This window comes from Homarus americanus, unplaced genomic scaffold (genome assembly GCF_018991925.1).
Source record: "Homarus americanus isolate GMGI-L3 unplaced genomic scaffold, GMGI_Hamer_2.0 scaffold40248, whole genome shotgun sequence".
Taxonomy (NCBI): domain Eukaryota; kingdom Metazoa; phylum Arthropoda; class Malacostraca; order Decapoda; family Nephropidae; genus Homarus; species Homarus americanus.
This window is the reverse complement of record NW_024712526.1, coordinates 1,339,470-1,365,376: the sequence shown is the minus strand read 5'-3', so window position 1 is coordinate 1,365,376 and position 25,907 is coordinate 1,339,470. Positions and strand designations below refer to the sequence as shown.

Here is a 25,907-nt window from a genome sequence, read left to right as displayed (position 1 = left end):
TTATCCGAGCTGAGTTAGTAAAACAACATTTATACTACTCAAGGGCGGATCCGGGTGGGGGGGTGGTCCTGGAGGTCCGGACCCCACTTTTCATCAGAAAATTCCAGCACTTTATCTTTAATACAGTATTGTACTCAGGCATTTTTTAATAGTAAAAAGCATTTACTATTGACTTCAGAATATCTCCTAATATCAAGTGCACATGGCCTCAAAATGGCAATGATATTGGTCAGATTTAAAAAAAAAATCAGGGGGCTTACAGCTCCCCCTCCCCCCAGCTGGGTGGGCTAGCTGTGCTCGTCATGTTCCCCCACCCACAACTTCTTGGACCCCCTCTTTTGATATTCCTGGATCCGCCCCCTTCTGCTGCTACTAGTAATAATACAGACGGCAGAGTATACTAACAGTCTCCGTGTATCATTGGTAATATTAAGCTCTCAGTTTCAGAGGACCAAACTATCAAACGACCACAGCAAGACTACTCCACTTTCTCCTCCATGTACGAAAAAAAAAGAGAAACTGAGGTAATTGATTAACTTTTATCTGGCTTACTCAGATCAACCTCTGCTAAGAACCCGCTGGTGCACCACACTTAATGCTGCCACCACCAATACCACCCTCACCACCACTACTACCAACACGACCACCATCAACCACCACGACCACCCTCACCACCACTACTACCAACACCACCACGACCACCATCACCACCACCAACAACACCACCACGACCACCCTCACCACCACCACACTACCAACACCACCACGACCACCATCACCACCACGACCACCCTCACCACCACCACTACCAACACGACCACCATCACCACCACGACCGCCCACACCACCACTACTACCAACACGACCACCATCACCACTACCCTCACCACCACTACTACCAACACCACCACGACCACCCTCACCAACACTACTACCAACACCACCACGACCACCATCACCACGACCACCCTCACCACCACGACCATCCTCACCACCATTACTACCAACACCACCACGATCACCATCATCACCACTACTACCCTCACCACCACTACTACTACCAACACCACTACTACTACTACCAACACCACCACGACCACCCTCACCACCACTACTACCAACACCATCACCACCACCACACTCTGCCTTGTAGTGGTCCAAAATACTGCACATGATAAGTTGGCAGAGAACCGTGGAGTGTACAGTAGATGTGGGAAGTTATGACAGCAAGGCAGGCGCCAACTAAGTAACGCACAGCAACACTACAAGTAACATACCACAACACTACTCCAAGTAACGCACTACCACACTACTCCAAGTAACGCACTACCACACTACTCTTAAGTAACGCACTACTACACTATTCTAAGTAACGCACTACTACACTATAAGTAACGCACTACAAGTAACGCACCACAACACTAACGCACTACTACACCACTCCAAGTAACGCACTACAACTGACAGGTAGTGATGGTGACCCACAATTAAGCTACACTGTATGAGGGAACAGTCTACAGTCCACGGTGAAGCTTGGATGTATCGTGTCAACTTCTTAACAGCCGCCATCACTGCCATCCAACCTGACCCTATATCCCCATACGTTCTATATTATGTTCACGAGTATCATACATACATACGGCCAGTAAGTAAAGAGGTCAAGCAAGGTGTAGTGGCAAGAGGTCACAGCGAGGGACTACCACAAATCCGGAAGGTACGAGTAATTAAGCATAATGTAAAAAGTTGTGTTGGGTTCAGCGGCCGAGTGGCTACAATGGTCGCCCTCCTTCCTTCAGGATCACGGGTTCGGGTCACCCCCCCCCCAGTTCACCCAGTTGTGAATAGGTAGTAACTTCACAGATGAGGAAAGTGAGGATAATTTAAGTACAGCGGAAGACGTTGGCAGACGTTTAGTGCGGCAGGTCACGAGCAGTTGATGGTGCTGGAAAACGTCCCTCCTCCCTCCCTGGTGACGTCACAGCACCAGCATGTGACGAGAAGCGTATATTTATACATGTTGGCAGGTGGCCCCAGGCAGGTCTCGTGAACAACTGCTATTCTACCTACCTACTGCCTAGTCCACCTCCTCAAGTTTACTATAATTCACCACTGGTCCCTTTTCTGTCATATTAAACTTGGGTCGTAAAACAGGACAAATTTGATAACAATAAAGGAAATTATAAATATTGGCTCTTAAAATAAATTCCATTAGTTTAATTGTCAATGTAGGTGTAGTTAATTAGTTCTCGGGACATCTGCTAGTGAATTAAGCACAATTTAAACGTTTCACGCTCAGAGTAAGAGAGGGAGTGAGAGGTGGCCTCCCCCGCCTGAGGTGCTGAGGAGGAGCGCCAGTGTTTATAATAAGCCCCGGCCAACGCTCTACTTGATACACCTTCCAAGTCACGTATGTACATAATTGGGTTATTTCTCTTGCTATGGCGTTACTGTATGACAAAGAAAGCCTATTTACTGTACTACTAGTGTCACACTCAACACCTAGACACGGGACGAGGCGTCGGATCTACACTACCAAACAGTTCCCAATGTTGAATTTCCCCCCAAACTGAAGACTCAAAACGCACACACACACATCACCCTCTATAGTGCCATCAACATATACTACTGCTCTCCCTCGTACGTTCATTCAACATGTCAGACCAGAATGAAGCAGAGAGTCTCCGGCATTATTTTGACTTGTGTTGCGTGAATGAATTCAGTGAAGGTTTAACATGGGAAGACATTTGGTGCAATTCTGAATGCAATTCTTGTGATTTAACTTAATTTTGGACGTAGTTATGATTTTGCTTAATTTTGGACGCAGTTATGATTTAGCTTAATTTTGGATGCAGTTATGATTTAGCTTAATTTTGGACGCATTTATGATTTGACTTAATTTTGGATGCATTTGATTTGGTTTAATTTTGGACGCAGTTATGATTTAGCTTAATTTCGAAATCAGTTGTGATTTAGCTTAATTTTGGACGCAATGTTTTTATTTCGCTTAGTTTTGGACGCAGTTCTTATAATTTAGCTTAATTTTAGACGCAATTCTTATGATTCAGCTCAATTTTAGAAGCAATTCTTATGATTCAGCTCAATTTTAGACGTAATTCTTATCACTCTTACGTCTTCAGCTAGGAGAAAAAATCGCCCTACAATTTTATGAGATCCATGGGCCTGGCACACAAGGTTCTGCATATAGTCGACTTCTTCAGTGTGAGTCGTAAGTTCTCCCTCGAACAATTATTAACAACAGTTATTACTTTTGTGGCAGCTAGTTAACCACAACAACTATGGGTTCAGTTATTATCCCCTCTCGTGGTTATGTCGTGATGGATCACCTGAAGTTTAGACACCCGAGCTTATTTCGCCTTATAATTCAACACCCTAATGCTAACCTAACCGAGGGAGTATAATCACTAGGTACAATAAGCTAGTGTGTCTATCCGTAAGGTAATTAGATTAATTTAAGTATTCCCTTAATCTGATGTACCGTAATACTCATAATAATTATAATAAACAAAGTAATACAGATGACATAGAAGAAACCACAATAATCAACAACAGATATAAAGAGGGAAATAATATAATGGTCCATCATAGCGGACTTGACCCATCGGCCAGTAGTTATTTCGCAGGTGACCTTGACCTTAGACTTAGTGACGCCCCCACCGCCCTAGCCAATTCCCAAATAGCCCATCTCTGATTGGTCAAGTAGCCCATCTCTGATTGGTCAAGTGTCACTATCGATCTTTTTTTTTTTTTTAAGTCGAGTTGTGGTGAAAAGTTTCCGGTTAACACACACACACACACACACTACATCCTTGACCACCGAAGGGTCAAGACGTACCTGGCGCTCCTCTCGGAGCAGCCAGGTCAACTGTTATGTTGGCCCATACCTACTCCCTCCCCTGAACCCTCCTCCCCACCGGAATATCAACAAGTTCACGCCAGAAGTTACTATTTCATTTAGGAAAGAAATGGAACCAGTGTTAAACAGAGGTGAACAGTGGTGAACAGTGCTTAAGTCAGTGAGAACAACTCAACAGTAACAGTGGTACTCAAGTTGACCTTTCACACAGTGAGGTCCCAGGTACCCAGTGATAACGGCCTGTGAGACCCAACTACCAGCGATGTGTTAATCCGTCTACGATAGAAAGGCCTGGAACCACACCTCACTCATATAACACCATCTGTGAGGGAATTACTACACCACGTGAGGCCCCTCATAACACCATATGTGAAGGAGTTACTACACCACGTGAGGCCCCTCATAACACCACCTGTGAGGGAATTACTACACCACGTGAGGCCCCTCATAACACCATCTGTGAGGGAATTATTACACCACGTGAGGCCCCTCATAACACCATCTGTGAGGGAATTACTACACCACGTGAGGCCCCTCATAACACCATCTGTGAGGGAACTACTACACCACGTGAGGTCCCTCCTAACACCATCTGGGAGGGAGTTACTACACTACGTTTTTGCTGTTCAACACCTACATTAATCTGTATGTTCACTGTATGTTCCTTTACCTTTCTCTAATGAAGGCTTTTGTTAAACCACCAGTGTATGTAATAAGTCATTTATGTCCAATGTATATTTTCAGCCTTCGGGCTGCAGAACTTTTTCAATAAACCGTTAATTATTATTATTATTATTATTATTACACACCAGAAGGGTAAATAAACACAAATGCCAATATAATGATTAATTAATACAGAAAATAAAGAAGTCAATAAAACAAACCTCATAAACAAACAACAAATAAATAAAATAAATGAGAAAAAAAGAAAATTAAATACAAAAATAAATACAAAGAAAGGATTACTTGACGATTAGACACCCCAGCTTATTTTACTTAATGATTAGACACCCCAGCTTATTTTACTTAATGATTAGACACCCCAGCTTATTTTACTTAACGATTAGACACCCCAGCGATTAGACACCCCAGCTTATTTTACTTAACGATTAGACACTGCAGCTTATTTTACTTAACGATTAGACACCCCAGCTTATTTTACTGAACGATTAGACACCCCAGCTTATTTTACTTAATGATTAGACACCCCAGCTTATTTTACTTAATGATTAGACACCAGCTTATTTTACTTAACGATTAGACACCCCAGCTTATTTTACTTAATGATTAGACACCCCAGCTTATTTTACTTAACGATTAGACACCCCAGCTTATTTTACTGAACGATTAGACACCCCAGCTTATTTTACTTAATGATTAGACACCCCAGCTTATTTTACTTAATGATTAGACACCCCAGCTTATTTTACTTAACGATTAGACACCCCAGCTTATTTTACTTAATGATTAGACACCCCAGCTTATTTTACTTAACGATTAGACACCCCAGCTTATTTTACTTAACGATTAGACACCCCAGCTTATTTTACTTAACGATTAGACACCCCAGCTTATTTTACTGAACGATTAGACATGTAATGTAACGGATCTTGTTAGAAGAAGTAAGTTAGGAGGTTATAGTAGTAGAATATTATAGCGAGAGGAGTATAAAAGAGAGGAAGACTTTGGTAGCGTGGCCGTGATAGTTATTTACTCTTATCGTACACTGGTCGTGTCTTACACGTCAATACACATCTATTACGTTCTTAAAGGCGACTTCTTAAACACTGCTTCGTTACAACTCTTTATTAATTACGAACATGACATGGACACATTAATAACACCTTCTATTGAAGTTACTAGGACATTATATTTACGTTACTAGGACATCATATTACGTTACTAGACACTCTGATTCTCGGACACGAACATGAAATGAATACACTTCCCACGTAGGTAACTCATCCCATGGAAAGCTCTGACAAACACTCACGTGACCTAGGGGAGGCCTAGCAGGGAGACTGCTTAGCTGGAACACTGGTGTCGGGAGGGCGACTGCTTAGCTGGGACACTGGTATCGGGAGGGCGACTGCTTAGCGGGGACACTGGTGTCGGGTGGGCGACTGCTTAGCTGGGACACCGGAGGGAAGTCTCGGTCCTGACCGGAGGCGACTTGCCTCCGGCCTCTGACTTCGGCTCGAGCAGGCCTGGTGGTGTCGTAGCTGGCCACCTTGTTACAAGACAACTACTTCTCTGCGAATCCTCGAGGGAGGACCAGGACGTCCTATATATTGGGATGCGAGCCGTCAGGTTCAGCTGGCCGGGGGGGGCGGCGAAGGGTCTCCTTACATTTTGACCCCGCAAATGTGCGGTCAGGCCTGGACCTTTTCAGAACTATCTGGGAAAGTCATCAGGCGGGGCCGTGTGTATATTGGGAGAGCAACCGTGAGAGTTCCCCTACACTTGACTTCCCAAACGTCGGGTCAGACTGGAGTTTCTGAGATGTAAGGAGAAGTCGTCAGGCGGGGCCGTGTAACACGAGAGGCCTTGAGTTGGGCTCCAAGGGTTACAAGTGACCTGGCTAATTGTGAGGTCAGGTCCGGCCTTTGTTCAGAGAGTAGGTTATTGTATATTGGAAGAGGGTCGGCTGGTGCCTTCTTACATGTCTGTTGTGGTGACATGTCACATGGGAGGGGAGCTAGTTGATTTGTAACCCCCGGTCCACCGTGAGAGTTACACTTGACCCCTCAAACGTCGGGTCAAGACTGGCCCCCCTCTGCGGTGTAGGACATTGTGTATATTGGGAGAGAGCCGGCTGGTGCCCTCTTACATGTGTGACATGGGAGGGGGAGCTAGTTGATTTACAATCCTTGGTCAACCGCAGAGTTACCCTACACTTGACCTAGGGAAGGCCTAGAGTTTCTGAGATGTCAGCTGTGGTCTGACAACCCATCACTACAGACACCCCAGCTTATTTTACTTAATGATTAGACACCCCAGCTTATTTTACTTAACGATTAGACACCCCAGCTTATTTTACTTAACGATTAGACACCCCAGCTTATTTTACTTAACGATTAGACACCCCAGCTTATTTTACTGAACGATTAGACACCCCAGCTTATTTTACTTAATGATTAGACACCCCAGCTTATTTTACTTAATGATTAGACACCCCAGCTTATTTTACTTAACGATTAGACACCCCAGCTTATTTTACTTAATGATTAGACACCCCAGCTTATTTTACTTAACGATTAGACACCCCAGCTTATTTTACTGAACGATTAGACACCCCAGCTTATTTTACTTAATGATTAGACACCCCAGCTTATTTTACTTAATGATTAGACACCCCAGCTTATTTTACTTAACGATTAGACACCCCAGCTTATTTTACTTAACGATTAGACACCCCAGCTTATTTTACTTAACGATTAGACACCCCAGCTTATTTTACTGAACGATTAGACACCCCAGCTTATTTTACTTAATGATTAGACACCCCAGCTTATTTTACTTAATGATTAGACACCCCAGCTTATTTTACTTAACGATTAGACACCCCAGCTTATTTTTATTTAATGATTAGACACCCCAGCTTATAACGATTAGACACCCCAGCTTATTTTACTGAACGATTAGACACCCCAGCTTATTTTACTTAATGATTAGACACCCCAGCTTATTTTACTTAATGATTAGACACCCCAGCTTATTTTACTTAACGACTAGACACCCCAGCTTATTTTACTTAACGATTAGACACCCCAGCTTATTTTACTTAATGATTAGACACCCAGCTTATTTCACCTGAACATTAGACACCCTAGCACGTTTCAATCTTTCTGGGAGGGACAAAGATAAAATACTGAAAATAACAGTGTACTGTGCGTTCTGTCGACCACTTGTGACAACCCTCCCATTACTTCCACGGGGAATACAATTAAACTTTTAGAAATATTAGACGAGTAGAAAGACAATAAAGTCGGTGAAAAGAACATGAAATAATTTATGCTTTTGCCTCTGAGGATTCATGGTTAGTCATTAGGGATGCAGCTCCAAAAAAATTATTAACCAGAACTTAAGTTTCCTAGGGGGGTTAGGTTACGTCAGGTTAGGTTAGGTTAGATTAGCGTGTTTAATCACCAGGTGAAATAATCTGGAGAGCCTACTAATCTTCACGTGATAACAAAACGAAAAAAATTTAAAAAGAAAATAAAAGATACAGGAAATACACAGATCAACCAATATAACTAATTGACTTGACATACCTTACTCCCCCCCCCCTCCCCCCAGTAAAGTGTCATCGAGAGGATACACCCTTTTGAACCTCAGTTGTGTGTGAATAGTTGCGACGAAAATTCTCTCAACACTTGGCACTACCTGACTCCTATAACTAGCTAGTGAAGGGGCTGCATATCATTAGTCGTTCACAATAACAAAAAACGTTACAACAGAGACAAAAATGTGAATTAAATGATATCCAAATCCTAATCGTCTCTTATCTACACGACCTTCAAGTAGAGCGAAGTTATTGTCAGAAATGTGCAGGGAATATTATTTGTAACCTTACACACGATCGGAGCAGAGGAGATAGTGTAGATAGAGCAGAAAGGAAGAGAGTGTGGTAGTGTGTGGAGGAGAAACCGGAGTGTGGTAGTGTGTGGAGGAGAAACCGGAGTGTGGTAGTGTGTGGAGGAGAGACCAGAGTGTGGTAGTGTGTGGAGGAGAGACCAGAATGTGGTAGTGTGTGGAGGAGAGACCAGAGTGTGGTAGTGTGGAGGAGAGACCAGAGTGTGGTAGTGCGTGGACGAAGGGTAGAGAGAGAGTGGGGGAGGGCGCCGCGCTTCAGTACAAAAATATCTGGTGGTGTTGGTTCACGCCAGCACGAAGAAAGTCACCGTCAGCCTCGACATAATCCTTAATAATATGAGCCTAGTACAGGGCTAAACCTGTCCCTTATAAAACACACCCTCCTCCTCCCTCACTATTACTGCTTTCTCCCCCTTCGGGTCGCGGCGACTAGCTGGCCACTACTACAGTACACACTCAGCCAGAACAGGATGACTAATAAGGACGATGAAACAGTACAAGATAAAAGAACACTGATAAACTACTGTTGAGGATATCAGCAGTGAGTCGCCTAAGAGAGCGGGATTATAGCCGTACGTCAGTACCGGCAAGTTAACCTTGGGTGAGGGAGCCGGTAGTGCCTCACACTACACAGGGACCCGTGCGCAAAAGTTGGTTAATTTTGCTTCCATTCAAAGTAATGTTCACCACGCCCTCATTCACACAATAACAAGAGCTGTACTTACAAGGTGAGTCAATTTGAAGATCATTCTTGCGTTGATAGAAGGGCCACGATGTGGTTTTTCTTCTCCTGGTCTCTAGAACAACGTGGTACAACCCACTCTATCTATATGCAGTTTTCAGTCTTTAGTTCTCTGCAGAATTACGAATGTATTTCCCGCCTTTGGTTGTCCACTGACGGTAAAGGCTACAGTACTGGTGTCCCCGGGTGAAGACGACTGTGAGGGGGAGCGGCAGGTAGAGGAGCAACAGAGGTGTGCAGAGGTGTTGCCGTCGGTGACCGCACTGAGGGGAGGAGAGGCGCGCCCAGTAGGCGCCGCGGGCTGGATTACACTAGCAAGCTCTGCCACCGCCGCCACTACCAGCCAGCACCAATAGCAGGCACGCGCCGCACACCTCCGCCCCCCCCCCACCCCCCACCTCCACGTATTCATCATCACACCCAACTAGTGTCAGCTGCACTTACAAGAGTATATTTCTCTTTTGTGTGCCCAGTATGGCAATAATACTCTATGTTTTAAAAGGAAATTATGATGTGGACCCGAGGATTATGTAAAACATATCGTGTAACACATCGCAATCCACTGTTCATATTTTGGATAAGTGTTTTGAAGTTATAGTAACTGTATCAATGGAGGTCTTTCTCCTCAGAGAAACAAAAGCTGTGGGGTTTGTACGAGTGAAGGGACTGAGGTAAGTGTGGGAGAGGCGCCACCTATGTGTTCCCTCACCACCAGCAAGGCAAATCTTTCTGAAAATTATGTGAAATTATATACATTCTTCAAAAATATAATGACTAGTTTGTTACAAATACGTTTTGTAATAACGAAAATGTCAATCATCCTAAGGTTGTTTGTAGCAATTGGTTTTTTATGGGGGGGGGGGGCAAAGCGAGCGAGCTGTGACCGCCACTGTCTCACCTCCCACAGTGTCACTTGTGATGATATTTGATGGAGTCGACATTTCGTCTTTTTTATCAACGCTGTGAGAGGAAGTTTACTAACGTTACGCTAAACTATCTGAACACTGGGTCTGAACAACAAGCATCTTTAGGTAGTGCACAAATCTTTCCTTACAATAGACTTAAAGAACGTTTACACGAGGCGTGTTACTGGGAGCGAGTACTGGTGAGATAACAATCACCGAAACTTGGATGAATCTGGCGAGCAAAAACTTTTTTCAGAGTACCACATAGAAGGGTATAACCTTTTTCACAAGGACAGGGAAGGTAGGAAGGGGGGAGGGGTCGCACTCTTCGTCAAGGATACATTAAAATGTCGTATCAATAATTCAATAAAGGGTGAAATAGGAACCGAGTCTGTATGGGTAGAAATCACGGAAGGAAGAGAAAAACTAATTATGGGAGTGATTTACAGGCCCCCAAGTCTGGGAAAGAAGCAGCTCAGCCTATATGGCAGGAAATGAGTAGGGCAGCAAAATATAACAACCTGTGCATTATGGGGGATTTCAACTTCAGAAATATTGACTGGGACAACATTGTAGGTGACTATGAATCTGAAGACTTCCTAGACGCAGTACAGGACAATTTTTTGAAACAACTAATTACAGAACCTACTAGAGGTGACAATATATTCGACCTAGTATTAACAAATAAAGAAAATATTATCAGAGATATCACAGTAGGGGAAGAACTAGGAAACAGTGATCACAGAGAAATCAGGTTCACCCTAAATTGGGAAACAAAGAACAATGACAATATGGTCAGAGTCCCAAACTTTCGGTTGGCGGATTATCAGGGGTTAAGAAGGTACCTAGGTGAGGTCACCTGGGAACAGTCATGTCAGTCCCCAGTAGGAAGGGGTGAGGTCATAGATGACACAACAATTGATCATGATTATAATATATTCACTAGTATACTACATAAAGTACAAGAACAAAATAAACCATACAGAAAAAATAGGTCAAATAAGAATGAGCCAAGGTGGATGACCAGAAAACTTAAACATGACATAGGAATAAAGAAAGGAATATATAAGAAATTAAAGGGAGGGGAGGAGCAGCTCAGAAATAGGTATAATGTAAGGAAAGCAAAGAGAGACTATGAAATCAAAATAGCAAGAGAATCCAAGGCGAATCCCAAGGGATTTTTCCAGGTATATAGGACAAAGGTCAAGTTGGGCCTTTAAAGTCAGGGAGGGGAGGAGTGATAAATGGCAGTGAAGAAATAAGCAAAGCATTGAACAGCTATTTCTTATCAGTTTTCACAGAAGAAATTCGCGATGAAATTCCAGAGGTGGAACTGATATTTAAGGGAAAGGAAGAAGAGAAATTAAAGAATATCACTATCAGAAAAGAGGATGTTCTTAAGAAGATAAATAAACTAAAGAAGACAAAATCCCCAGGGCCGGATGAAATTTTCCCTCGAGTCTTGAAAGAGTGTAGGGAACAGATTAGCGGACCCCTCGTAAACTTATTTACAAAATCATTAGACATCGGAGTTGTGCCAGACTTGTGGAAACAGGCAAATGTAGTACCCATGTTAAAAAAGGGAGACAGTGCATTAGCGTCAAATTACCGGCCGATCAGTTTGACGTCAGTAGTGGGGAAATTTCTTGAATCAATTATAGCAGATAGCATCCGATCGCATCTAGAGAAAAGCAAATTAATCTACGACTCTCAACATGGGTTTACGAAGGGAAAATCTTGTCTAACAAATCTGCTGACGTTTTTTAGGAAAGTCTTCGAGGTAGTAGATAATGACGAAAATTACGATGTTATTTACTTAGACTTTAGCAATGCATTTGACAGAGTACCGCATCAGAGGCTTCTGAGAAAAATTAAGGCTCATGGTATCGAGGGTAAAGTTTTAAATTGGATAAAATCATGGCTCACCGATAGAACACAGAGGGTCAGCATAGATGGTGTTAAATCTGAGTGGGGCCGTGTAACCAGTGGGGTTCCCCAGGGGTCAGTACTAAGCCCACTCTTGTTCATAATCTACATAAACGATCTAGATACTGGGATCAGCAGTGACATAAGCAAGTTTGCGGATGACACCAAAATAGGGCGGCTGATTAATTCAGGGCAGGATGCAAATGCATTACCGGAGGATCTAAATAAACTACAGGGGTGGTCTGAAAAATGGCAAATGAAATTCAACACCAGCAAGTGCAGTGTACTTAATATTAGAAGAACAAATACTGATAATGTATACAGCCTTAACAACATCAACCTAGAGAAGTCGACTTGTGAAAGAGACCTCGGGGTACTTGTAAGCCCGGACCTACGGCCTAGAAAACAGTGCGTTAATGTTCGAAATAAGGCAAACTGAGTATTGGGTTTTATATCTAGAAGTGTAAGTAACAAGAGTGCAGAGGTCTTATTGCAGCTATATCTTGCGCTAGTCAGGCCGCACCTCGGTTATGATGTTCAGTTATGGTGCCCTTATTATAGAATGGATATAAATTCACTAGAGTCGGTGCAGCGACGAATGACAAAAATGATTCCGGGACTTAGAAACCTTCCATATCAGGATAGGTTAAAGAAACTTAACTTGCATTCCCTAGAAAGACGAAGAGTGCGGGGAGATATGATAGAAGTATTTAAGTGGGTGAAAGGAATCAATAAAGGGGATATAGATAAAGTTCTTATAATATTCGAGCAGGATAGGACTCGGAGTAACGGATTTAAGTTGGATAAGTTTAGGAGGGAGATAGGAAGGAACTGGTTCACAAATAGGGTGGTGGACGAGTGGAACAAGCTTAGCAACTTTGTAGTAAGTGCTGGAACGCTGGAAAGTTTCAAAAGGAGGCTGGATAGATTCATGGATGATAGAGAGTGGTAGTAACTCTCGACAGGAGCTGCCATGCACAGGCCAACCGGCCTATTGCAGACTCCTTATTTTCTTATGTTCTTATGTTCACTCAACGGGTTAATTATTCTACAGCGGCGAGATGGTTTTGTCCAGGGGGTATTATCCGGGCTGTTCTGTCCGAGGGGTTTGTCCGGGGAGTTTTGTCCGGGGATTTGTCCAAGGAGGCTTTTGTCCGGACCCCGGTTATTAGATAAGGTTGGCGAATCCTGACACTGAAAAACCTCATTGAGTATGTGAGTGAAAGCCACTTATGCCGCGACGAATAACAATGACGCGACTGATTTAAAGGGAGGAGGAGAGTTACCACTTCATCTTATCAACCACGCAAGACTCTTCCCGCACTCAAACTGTTTATAAATTCATTTTTAACGTGAGTGAATATAACTTTTCCTGTGTACAGTATGACCTAACCTAACCTGACCTAATCAAACCGAACCTGACCTAATCCACCCTAACCTAACTTGACCTAATCCAACCTAACCTAACTTGGCGTAATCTAACCTAACCTGACGTAATCCAGCCTAACCTAACGTAATCCAACCTAACCTAACCTGACGTAATCCAACTTAACCTAACCTGACGTAATCCTAACCTGACATGTACAGTCAGCCAAAGATGCACTCACCCCACCCTGGGTCTCGTGCTCTCCATTTTACCTGGCAATACTTGGTAAAGGAAGGCTGTATGTAATGGTGATTGTTTTGAGCTGTATCACTGTCAGGATAAATATTAAACAAACCATAGGTAACATTTTTATAATAATAGACTATTCCTTGTTATTTAAAGTCAGGAGAAGTTTCCAAATGTTCGTATGTTTGTTTAAATTGTGAATAAAATTTGATGATAATCTTGTGGCAGCTGTGGTTGTAGTTGAGTTGCAAATTCATTAATTTAATTTTCTTCATTACTTAAGCAAATATACGAAAATTTGGAAACGTCTCATGACCTTAAATAACAATGAATAGTTTATTTAATAATTATCCTGACAGTGATACAGCCGAAAACAATCCACCAATCGTAATCACCTTTACATACAACCTTACTTTACCAAGTATTGCCAGGTAAAATGGCGAGCACGAGACCTAGGGTGGGGTCGGTGCATCTTTGGCTGACTGTACATTGTAGAGTCGTCAAAAAAATATCGTTAGCCATGGGGGTTGATGTGATTCGAGGCTTTCCGAGCAGTGTTACTCGACCTGTTTCTGTGCGGTTGGTAGTTCTACATCCGCGACCTTTGAGCATGAATGAGTATATACGTTTTCGAACGATGTGAATCTTCCGAGGCTTCAGATCATGACTCAGAGTGGATGTCGTATAAGGGCACCAACACAATGCCAGTCATCAACAGGATCTTACATTGAATAGAGCGAGGAATTATTGGGGGGACATAGCAAGATGTGAGAGCTTATCATTGCCCTTCATAAGGAGGGTAAACAAAACACTGAGATAACACGACGAACTGGGGTGAGCGAACCCACAGTATCACGATGGGTTAGACGCCATGAAACAACTGGTGACACACTGATTTTAAATCTTATTTTGGTGTTAGGGGCGCCGGTGGGTAGAGCGGTACCGCTCTTGCCTCGCAAGCAAGAAGTCACGGGTTCGATTCCCGGGCCGGTGGAAATTTGTTGGGACACACTTCCCAGCCCCCCTTGGTCCCTGTTCACCTCGCAGCAAAGTAGGTACCTGCTGTAAATCGAAAGTTGCGAATTTGTATTCAGGGAAAGTTGTTGGAGCTTCCAATAACTTGCTTAGACATAAACCATTGACTCTTCAGGCTTCACTATCTCTCTATACTCTATAGAGTCGGTGCCTCGGGTATCATGTTTAAATTTTCGGTGGTGAAAACTGTTGAAAAATATTTATTCAGATTATTGCTCATTTCTCCGTCTTTATCAGTTAGCTCGCCGGTATCTGACTGTATTGGTCCAATCTTTTCTCGTGTTTTATTTTGATACATTTGATAGAATCCCTTGGGGTTTGACTTCGCCTCCCTTGCTATCTACAGTTCATTATTCCTCTTTGCTTTTCTTATCTCCGTCTTAACCCTACCGGCCAATACTTTATAATAATCTCGGAGGTAAACTTCACCATGATTTATTCTCCTACCTGCTGCCTTCCTTTGTCCAATAATGTTCTTTAAATAATTATTTATCCATTTAGGGTCATTGTTTTTTTATCTGAGTATTCTGTATGGTTTGTTCTGCCTTTGTGCATTAAGTAACTCATTATTTAAGTTGTTGTGGAATTCGTCAACCTCAGATCTCGTTATCAGGTCATTCTCTACCGGCAGGTCTCCGGGTAAGGTGAGGTCGCCCTCTGTGGGTACATTGTGTGAGGTCACCTCATGTGAGGTCATGTAATTCACCCCCAAGCGTGATACCCCTTCTCTCAGCTGCCTCTTCAAACTATCAAAGTTTGCCCTTCTGAAATCTGGGACTTCAGTGGAATTTTCCTTGGGTCTGCTCTGAAATTCTAACTGGAATCTAATTTCTTTGTGATCGCTGTTAGCAAGTTCGTCCCCTACCTCGGCATTACTAATGAGGTTTTCTCTGTTTGACAGAACTAAATCGAGTATATTATTACCCCGGGTGGGTTCGGTTATATGTTGGCTTAGGAAACAGTCCTGGATTGTTTCAAGAAAATTCTCTGATTCTGACTTACCCGTAAGGTCAATCCAATCTATTTGGCTGAAATTAAAGTCGCCTACTATACAGACTTTGCTATGTATGGAAGCCCTGCACATTTCATCCCAAATAAGGCACTCATTGACTCTATCAAGATTGGGAGGTCTATATATTACTCCTATGATTAACTTTTCCCTACCATTGATTAATTCTATCCAAATTGTTTCTGTATTCCGCTCAGTTTTTATTTCCTTATTTATTTCACACTTCAGATTATCCCTGACATAGATTGCTACTCTGCCTCCTTTCCTAATCTGCCCATCTGTATGGAATAATTTGTAACCTGCAATTTGGTATTCGACAGGTAACTCACGTGAATCTAGGTTTATCCATGTTTCGGTGAATGCTATTACGTATATCGATTTTTTCGGTACATACCAACGCCCTGATTTCATCCATTTTGTTCTCATAATTCTACTGTTTGCGTAGTAGACATTTAAGTAGGTTGTGTTCTGAGTCCTCTCTTTGTCGTGTTTAGGTTTTAACTCCCTGCCTAATTTAGTTTTGTCATAATTCCTAGCACTATTTCCCTGTAACCTTTCACTTTGTTTACCCACTCCCACTGTAGTCTCCTCCACCCCAGTGCTCATATGTTCCCCTAGCAGTTTAAAGACTTCGACATCTTTTGAACTGCCCTCTCGAGAGAACCAGCCAGGGTTGCCATCCCATCCCTAGACAGATGGAACAAGTTACCAATCATCATTAACTCGAATACGCTAGATAGCTTCAAACAGGAGCTGCCTTGCACAGGCCAACCGGCCAATTGCAGACTCCCTATTTTCTTTTGTTCTTATGTGGTGAAATTGGGGAGTGGGTCACTTGATTGACAAAAGCTTTCAATACAAAAACATAAGAAACAGAGTCAACATATAGATCAACTTTAGATCTGGGACTGTGGGAGCTGGTCTTGTAAACATTCTTGTGACCTGAATTCGGCGCCAACAAAGTCCTTCCCACTGTCTTGATGGCCGTTGTACCTGAATGCTAAGCCGCTACCTCACTTCAGCTGCAGATGTACCACGTGGTCAGGGTAGGTCCTCCAGCTCACACAGGGTGTTGGAGATGGTTCTTGTTCCTCATATGATGTAGTTAGGAATTCATAGTTCCTCACCTGGGTGGAGTAGGAGTCCTCATTTCTCTCCTGGTGTAGTTTGGAGAGTTTCTTGGCTTCTTATCCAGTGATGGGGGTGGCGAGTGTACCACGGGCTGGATGCGTCAGGTCAACATTGGCCGCTAAGTACTGATTGTCGCTCTAACAGTTGTTTTTTCCTTTCGAGTTGAAATTGTGACTTGTATATTACTTGTGGGCTAATCGTCAGTCTTTGCACAGTACTGTTGGTGGGAGGATGTTGATAAATCCAGATGGGGAGGAAGACATGGGAAAAGGGAAGGCCAGACAGACCAGACTGGCTGCTGCCTCCATGGTCAAGAGACCATGGCCGCGTCAGCTGAAGGAAGAGTGTGTGTGTGTGTGTGTGTGTGTGTGTGTGTGTGTGTGTGTGTGTGTGTGTGTGTGTGTGTGTCTTTATTTGATATTGCATCGGTGTCTTGTTACTGTCACGATATTTTTGTAAACTCACAGTTGTATAACAAGACTCGCTGCTGCCTCTTCCTCCTCCTCCTCCTCCTGTTTCTCTTCTTCTCTTCCATCCCCTTCTTCTCTTCCATCACCTCTTCATCCTCTTGCATCTTCTCATGTTCCTTCTTCTTCACCTCCCTTTCCTCATTCTCCTCTTCCCTTTTCTCCTCCTACTCTTCCATTTAGAGAAAACAAATTAATCTACGACTCTCAACATGGGTTTACAAAGGGAAAATCTTGTCTACCAAATCTGCTGACGTTTTTTCGGAAAGTCTTCGAGGTAGTAGATAATGACGAAAATTACGATGTTATTTACTTAGACTTTAGTAAAGCGTTTGGCAGAGTACCGCATCAGAGGGTTCTGAGAAAAGTTAAGGCTCATGGTATCGAGGGGAAAGTTTTAAATTGGATAAAATCATGGCTCACCAATAGAAGACAGAGGGTCAACGTAGATGGTCTTAAATCTGAGTGGGGCCGTGTAACCAATGGGGTTCCCTCGGGGTCAGTACTGGGCCCACTCTTGTTCATAATCTACATAAACGATCTAGATACTGGGATGAGCAGTGACATAAACAAGTTTGCAGATGACACCAAAATAGGGCGGCAGAGTAATTCAGGGCAGGATGCAAATGCACTACAGGAGGATTTAAATAAACTGCAGGAGTGGTAAAAAAAATGGCAAATGAAATTCAACACCAGCAATGTATACAACATCAACCTAGAGAAGTCGACTTGTGAAAGAGACTTAGGGGTATTTGTAAGCCCGGACCTACGACCTAGAAAACAGTGCGCTAATGTTCGAAATAAGGCAAACAGAGTATTAGGTTTTATATCTAAAAGTGTAAGTAACAAGAGTGCAGAGGTCTTATTGCAACTATATCTTGCGTTAGTCAGGCCGCACCTCGATTATGCTGTTCAGTTCTGGTGCCCTTATTATAGAATGGATATCAATTCAGTGGAGTCGGTGCAGCGAAGAATGACGAAAATGATTCCGGGACTTAGAAACCTATATCAAGATAGGTTAAAGAAACTAAACTTGCATTCCCTAGAAAGACGAAGAGTGCGGGGAGATATGATAGAAGTATTTAATTGGGTGAAAGGAATCAATAAAGGGGATATAGATAAAGTTCTTATAATATCCGAGCAGGATAGGACTCGTAGTAACGGATTTAAGTTGGATAAGTTAAGGTTTAGGACGGAGATAGGAAGGAACTGGTTCACAAATAGGGTGGTGGACGAGTGGAACAAGCTTAGCAATTTTGTAGTAAGTGCTGAAACGCTGGAAAGTTTTAAAAGGAGGCTGGATAGATTCATGGATGATAGAGAGTGGTAGTAACTCTCGACAGGAGCTGCCATGCACAGGCCAACCGGCCTATTGCAGACTCCTTATTTTCTTATGTTCTTATTATTTTTAATAAACGCCACTAGCAACAGCGGATGTCTCATTTACACCCAATACAGGTTTCATCACATTCCTACCAAACCTGTCATGTGCTGTAACTCTGAAATTATTGACAATTGACAACGTGGTCATTTATCTTTATATATGTCTCAGGAATACATCCCCTGATTTATCAATGGTATTTATGGAACACCTTGTATACTACTATAGGCTATTCTATCAGGTGACCCGACTCAATACTCACTTCCAAAATTTAACATTTACAACTGTTTAATTCCTTGAGAGTTGCCACGAGGCATTTGTCTATAAAAGTTCTTCACCAGGACAGTAACGTGATATGGTGAAACCCAATTTAAATTTTACGACTATTTTTTTATCTAGTTCTTATATTTCATTACACTTTACTTATAACTGAGTACACCTGAATTAAGCATCTGTTTTCCTTTCCCTTACAAACACACTAACAATATATATACGAATTAAAAAGAAGAAGAGATATTCCGAACGTAAGAAAAATGTTAAAATTAGGTTCCTTTAATACTAGAAAGGTTAGGTTAGGTCAGGTCAGAGAGGTAATTAAAGAATAAAGAAGGAGGTAAATCCTTGTCCCAGTAACCTTCCTGTTAACTAGATCATACAGCTGAACTTCTCTTGTTATGTTGACAAGTACAAGTACCTCTCTGATACACTGATGGTCATTGTCAAGTCTACCACACTGAAAACATCTCCCCCATCCGCTCTCTCTCTCTCTTTCTCTCTAATGAAATTTCTTTGTGTGTGTGTGGGTTTATCTGTCGATCTTTATTTGTCTATCTAACTTTGTCTGTGTCCGTTTTTGCGTTTCTGTCAATTTATCGGTCTCGTCTGTCTTTGCACTATAAGTTTCTGTCTATCTCTCTATCTATCTGTCTGTCTTCCTCACACCCCAAGTGTCGTTGCCTCATCTTATGCACCTCCTCTGACAACTTTCTAGCAAGAAAATTAAAATCAAGGGTCAAAGATAACTTTTTTTTTATGAAGGATGGGGGTAACTTTTTCACGGGGAGGAGGGGGTAGCTTTTTCACGGGGAGGAGGGGGTAGCTTTTTCATGGACAGGAGGGGTTCTACTACCTATTTAACCCAAGGATATTATAGTAATACTCTGTCTCTTTATCCTCTAATCCCCGTCACCGTTAAGAGAGAGAGCGAGACAAAAGAAGACGTGTCATCACATCAGCTACAAGTTTTAAGAAGTAATAAAACAGTGACGTGTAGCAGTATCCTTCATGTTCACCTCTGCTGTACATTACCCAGGACAACTATAATGTCACATGTATTATAAATGAAGAAGTTTGGCTGTTGACGCACACCTCTTGTACAGCTCACACAAACAACCAGTCTCCACCTCCTTCACAACCTGTTATTGTCTGGTGTTAATGTTTTCTATTTTCTTCTAAATATGTGATGAGAACGATGACTCACCTCCAGCAGGTGTTGCTGATGTAAAGACGACTCTTATTAGTTATCCTGGCGGCGACAAGTTACGGTACAGCGTGAGCTAAATATATCCCAAGACAATCAGTCACTGGCGGAGTCCACCAACACCTGTGGTGTTTTTTACAATGACTGAGTTCATATTTCCTCTGTATTATGATTCACGGGACACGGTCACCAATTAGTGGACAGGTGGCAAGAGTCATGTTAAGGGACACATGGGTCACCGCCACTAACACAAAGTTAGAGGGAGAACGGCAGGCGAGGGCGTGAGAAGCAGTGAACGTACAGTACAGTAGAACCGTGTGATACCTCGCTTTATCAGAGTTGTTCATTACTACAACAACACAAGTCCGAGGAAAGTAATTAGTGACCAACATATTTACAGGTCAAATGTAGGTTATGGTGGTCATGTAGCCTACCTCCTCACTTTCCAACTTTGGTTAATTTTAAACGTAAATTTCTTAAACCATAAAGCCAGCATCAGGGGCGACTAAAATGGTTGTTTGTTTTGGTTGACACGGAAATTGGTCATCTGTTGGGATACCTTTATACTTTACTGCGTCTCTCCTGTATCAAGTCTCACACAGTGTTAAGTAAAACTGCAACCATAAGTTCGGCAAATACTACAGCTGCACACTTATGGCACTTTTACTCTCAATAAAAATATGTTAACTCAGCAGATTTCGTCAAGTAAGAAAAAGTCAGAGGCCGCTGAACTCTACTGGACCAACATGATCCTGTGACGCATCCACATGACTCTCTTGTGCCCTCATGACCTTGTCGGGGTTCACACACTGTCGACGTGATGAGTTACTGATGACATTTCTTCGGCTGTGGTGACAAATTCCTGGAGGACTGTACCGCGTGTACCTAACCTACCACACCTGCTCCTGCACCGCTGACCACACTCCTGCACCGCTGACCACACTTCTATAACGCCGGCCACACTCCAACACCCTCTTGGCCACACTCCTATACCGCCGGCCACAATCCAACACCCTCCTGGCCCCACTCCTACACCCTCGTGGCCACATTTCTACACCTCTACGGCCACACTCCTACACCTTCCTGGCCACATTTCTATACCTTCCTGGCCCCACTCCTACACCTCCCTGGTCACTAGCAGTACATCACTACTACAGTAAGTCTATCTCTCGTTTTAGTTAAAAGTAATAGTTCTACTTCTACTACTTTGCTGTCAATCGGAATCGAGTATGACGATTATCCAGCTATGATACAATGATATGAGTTATTAGGGATGTCACCTAGGTTGGTGAGCTCTGAGCTGACTCGAGAGGCCGATACGAGACCGGCAGGGCCGTCCACAGATGTTGCACGTATGGAGGGCTACATCTAGTGCGGGAGGGGCGGCAGCAGTCTCTTTCCGGTGCTGGTGCTTGTCTGCCTCGGTTTGCAGTCGGGCTAATTCGAAAGTATTGACACCTTCTTGTGTGATCCTCCAAGTGTTACTGTGTGGAGTAATCGTCTCCCAGGTGAGGGAGTCGTTTTGACATTTTTTCAGGTTTGTCTCAATATTATCCTTAAACCTTTTCAGTTGCCCGCCAGCATTACGTTTACTATTCGTTAGGTGACTGTAAAGTAGCTGCTTTGGCAGTCTACTGTCGTCCATGCGGGTAACATGGCCAGTCTAATGTAACTGATCATGGATAGTGTTAGCCTCGACCCCCCCCCCACACACACTCTTTGTATAGATTAATCGCATTCCAATAACTTTTGCTTATGTATCCCTCTTTTTCTCTCTTCCCCCTCCCTCCTTCCCTCCCTCCCTCCCTCCCTTACCACCAAACTCTCCAGACCACCAGCGTGACAGTGATGACTCTACAGCCAGTCCCAGACATTACTGTGTTGACCAAACTGTCAAAACCAAGGCTATAAATCTCTACCAGTTCTTATATGACAGCCTCGGGTAGACTGTATTGGGTGGACCTGCCTAACCTGCTCCACTCGTGATATAAATCTCTGACGTAATTGTGTCTCAGTGTAACACATGATGGGTGTAACACTGTCCCCAGAGCCTGTGTTAAGCTCTTGTGTACAGTACAATGACCTTATGGTGTAACTCAGGGTCTAGTCAACGGTGTGTACAGCGAGATACACTGAACACACTGAACATGATACCACCAACGTTTGTGAACCAATAAGTTACATCTGTGAACCAATAAGTTACTTGTGCGAAAAAATAAGTAACACTTGTGAACTAATAAGGTACATCTGTGAACCAATAAGTTACATTTGTGAACCAATAAGTAACACTTGTGAACCAATAAGTTACATCTGTGAACTATCAAGTGACACATCTTAGTAACAAGGAGGGCCAATGAAAGTATTTTGCAGGAGTATTATCTGATGTACAGTCGAGGACAAAAGTTCGGTCCCTGAGGTGAAACTGATTCACGGAAATGAGTCTCCGAACTGATTTACCCTAACTATTGTATCCCGTTTGGGGTCAATGCTGCTTCATTTTGGGAGCGAACGAACCTTTGACCCCTACTGTACAGTCAACCAAAGATGCATTGACCCCACCCTGGTTCTCGTACTCACAATTTTACCTAGTAATACTTGGTGAAGTATGGCTGTATGTGATGGTGATTGGTGGATCTATTTTCTGCTGTGTCACTATCAGGATGAATATTAAGCAATCCAAAGGCAACTCTTTTATAACAATAAACTATTCATCGATATTTAAGATAATAAGACGTTTCCAAAATTATATTACTGAATTGGTAATGCAGCTAAAACCAGGGCTGCCACAATATTCTCACATCAAATTTCAAGAATACATGTACCACATTTAATCTTGGGTGTTTCATGAAGGAATTAATTATCTTTAAAATATAATTTGACGTAATTTAGAGGATAGCCACAGTGTAATAGACTCAATTGACACAATAACGGCATGCGGTATTCCTGCACCAGCGCCCCACAGATCAAATAAAATTGAGAGTAGGAGAGCCAGGGTGGAGACTATACGCGCGCTTGTGTGCGTCTATGTATTTAGTGTGTGTGTGTGTGTGTGTGTGTACATAGGGTGGTGTAATGCGTCTAGTGTGGCAGCAATATGTAGTGTTAAGGTGCAGGCACTACTTGCTTCCTCTCTCGTTTAGTTACCGCCGCTGGCTAGCCCTCGTGGTGATCAGTGAAGCAACCCTGTGTAAGTCACCCCTGCCAGTACAGAGCCTCTTCACCACCAAGACTCCTGCTGTGCCTCCTTGTGGCAACACACGGTAACTGGGTGCCTCGCGGCCCCAGGTTAGACCAGCAGGGGATCTTGGATCAGCAGTGGGCCCCAGTAGGATGCGCATAGGCCCTCCGGCATGTGGACACGCCCCAGCGCCTACCAACCACCGCCCCGCTGCCTTGCGGAATAACCTTGGTAGGTACAAGGCTACGGGAGAAAACCCCGAACGGAAAATCTGTGGTGGAGCCCCGCATCAGGCAGCCATGTTTACAGAGCTCCAGTAAGACCCCAACGGCGGAAGAGGCATAAAAGGTGACCAACAGACAATGTTCGGTGGATTTGGCATCCTGTGTACCGCTGGCAAGGCCTTGGGCTCGCAACACTCGTCTTGCCCGCGGTGCCCACCGTTTCTCTGTAGATGTCGGTCACACTAGAATAACCCGTTATAGTACATCGTTCTTTCCTCACACAGCCAAACTGTGGAATGCTCTGCCTTCTTCTGTGTTTCCATACTCGTACAATCTGCCTCACTTTGAAAAGCTGGTTTTCCGGCATCTTCGAGGTGTAAATTAATATAATCTTTTTTTTTCTTCTATTTTTAAGTTCTTTTTACTCTTATTCCCCCACCCCCTGGGCCCTGTTGTGGGTCGATGACCTGTGCCCGGGTGGGCTATTCCCCGAAAAACAAACACAAAACATGGGAACCCAACGACTACACCGGCGGATGAAGGCAATGTAAGATGGACAGGTTACTAAGGCGAAACCCAACAAACTGGGCTTTTGACAGTCCACTGCATCTCTCCTTCTCCCCAGTCGTCGCAACTAGTTGCACCACTGGGTCAGGAAAAGGGAAAACCAAGATGTGTGGTTGCAGCCTGCGCTCCTGCCTCACCACATAAATCAACTCACGCACAGCCATCATCCAGTTCTCCTGATAATCTTAAGACAAACATGAAAAAGAGCCAAATCGACCCTCCTCACCTTGGAGACAATCATTCCACACCTTAATGCTAGGAGAAGCACCACATGAGAAGGTGTCAATACTTTCTAAGTAGCCCGACTGCATACCGATGCAGACTAGCGCCAGCGCCGGAAAGACGTCTGTGGGTGGCCCTGCCCATCCCGTATCGGCCTCTCAAGTCAGCTCAGAGCTCACCAACGAAGGTGACATCCTTAATAACTCATATCATTGTATCATAGCTGGAAGATCGTCATACTCGATTCAGAGTGACAGCAAAGTAGTAGTAGTAGTAAAAAAAGTTGCTATAGCGCAGGAGGTGGGCGCCTCGAACTGGTTAACTACGTTACCGATAAGGGCAAATGGTTTCAGCCTTAACAAACAAGAATTTACAGATGCCATTGCTCTAAGGTACGGTTGGCCAGTAGATGGTTTGCCCTCCCAATGCGTGTGTGGCTCTCCCTATGATGGCGATCACGCCATGGTCTGCAAGAAGGGGGGCTTCATATGCATGAGGCATGACGAGGTAAGGGATCTCACAGCAAATATGTTGAAGGAAATCTGTCGGGACGTCATGGTAGAACCGACCCTCCTTCCACTGGATGGCGAGATCTTCCAACATAGGACTTCAAACACTTCTAACGAAGCCCGGGTGGACGTCAGTGCTCGAGGATTCTGGACGCGGGGACAGCGAGCTTTCTTCGACATCAGGATTTTTTATCCCATGGCCGCTTGTCACCGTAACCTAGCTCTCGATGCTGCGCATAGGAGGAACGAGAACGACAAGAGAAGGGCATACGGGGAGAGAATACAAAATGTTGATCAAGGCAGCTTCACTCCTCTAGTGTTCACAACCTCAGGTGGGATGGGCCCAAGTGCAAGATGTTTCTACGCCAGACTCGCGGAGCTGATCTCCGAACAGAAGCAGCAGCCCAGAAGTTATGTTACAGCCTGGATGAGATGTCGACTGTCCTTCTCTCTCCTTCGGTCGGCTTTGCTCTGCCTCAGGGGAACGAGAGCTTCTGCCCCTACTCCGACAACTGCTGCAGATATTGACTATGAGGCTACAGTCACTGAATGCCGCATAGATCTGCGGCTCAACTAATTTAACACAGATAGGATAGCTTCTTATGTATTAGGATATTTAATATTAAGGTAAATAAATGGTGGCGAAGGTGTGGCTATTGGGGGAGGCTGGAGCCATTAAAAAAAAAAAATAGTAGTAGTAGTAGTAGTAGTGGGTGGCTGGAGTTGCCAAGTGTCAGTGCCAGTGTGTCGATAGGCCTACCCTAGCAAGGGTGGCATCGCGACTCTCGCCCCTATGGGGCCAAGTGCCTCAAGTAACGGCCACTCCATGTAGTGTCGGCTGACCCAGTGAGTATATATAACTAATATTACATCAGTGAGACCATAGAAATGGTGGCTATCTCTACCAAAGTGACATAATCAAGTGTTAGGTGTGACAATTCTTGCTCCCAGTGGATTATTCTCATGTGTGGATTATCGCCCACATGGGGGGTGCCCGACACAACCACACGCACGCGTATGCCAATACTACTCGGACACCGAAGGCCAGG

The 25,907-nt window shown here is 43.7% G+C and overlaps 1 protein-coding gene across 1 annotated transcript in view; it reads right to left on the bottom strand.

Annotated features, from left to right (window-relative positions):
* LOC121860703 (sodium-dependent phosphate transporter 1-B-like) overlaps positions 1-9,524 on the bottom strand; it is a 66,246-nt gene extending 56,722 nt beyond the window's left edge. Inside the window, exon 1 of the mRNA XM_042358015.1 lies at positions 9,196-9,524. The gene's annotated coding sequence lies outside the window, so the exon portion shown is untranslated. The remainder of the gene's footprint in view (positions 1-9,195) is intronic.
* Between the last annotated feature and the right edge of the window lie 16,383 nt (positions 9,525-25,907).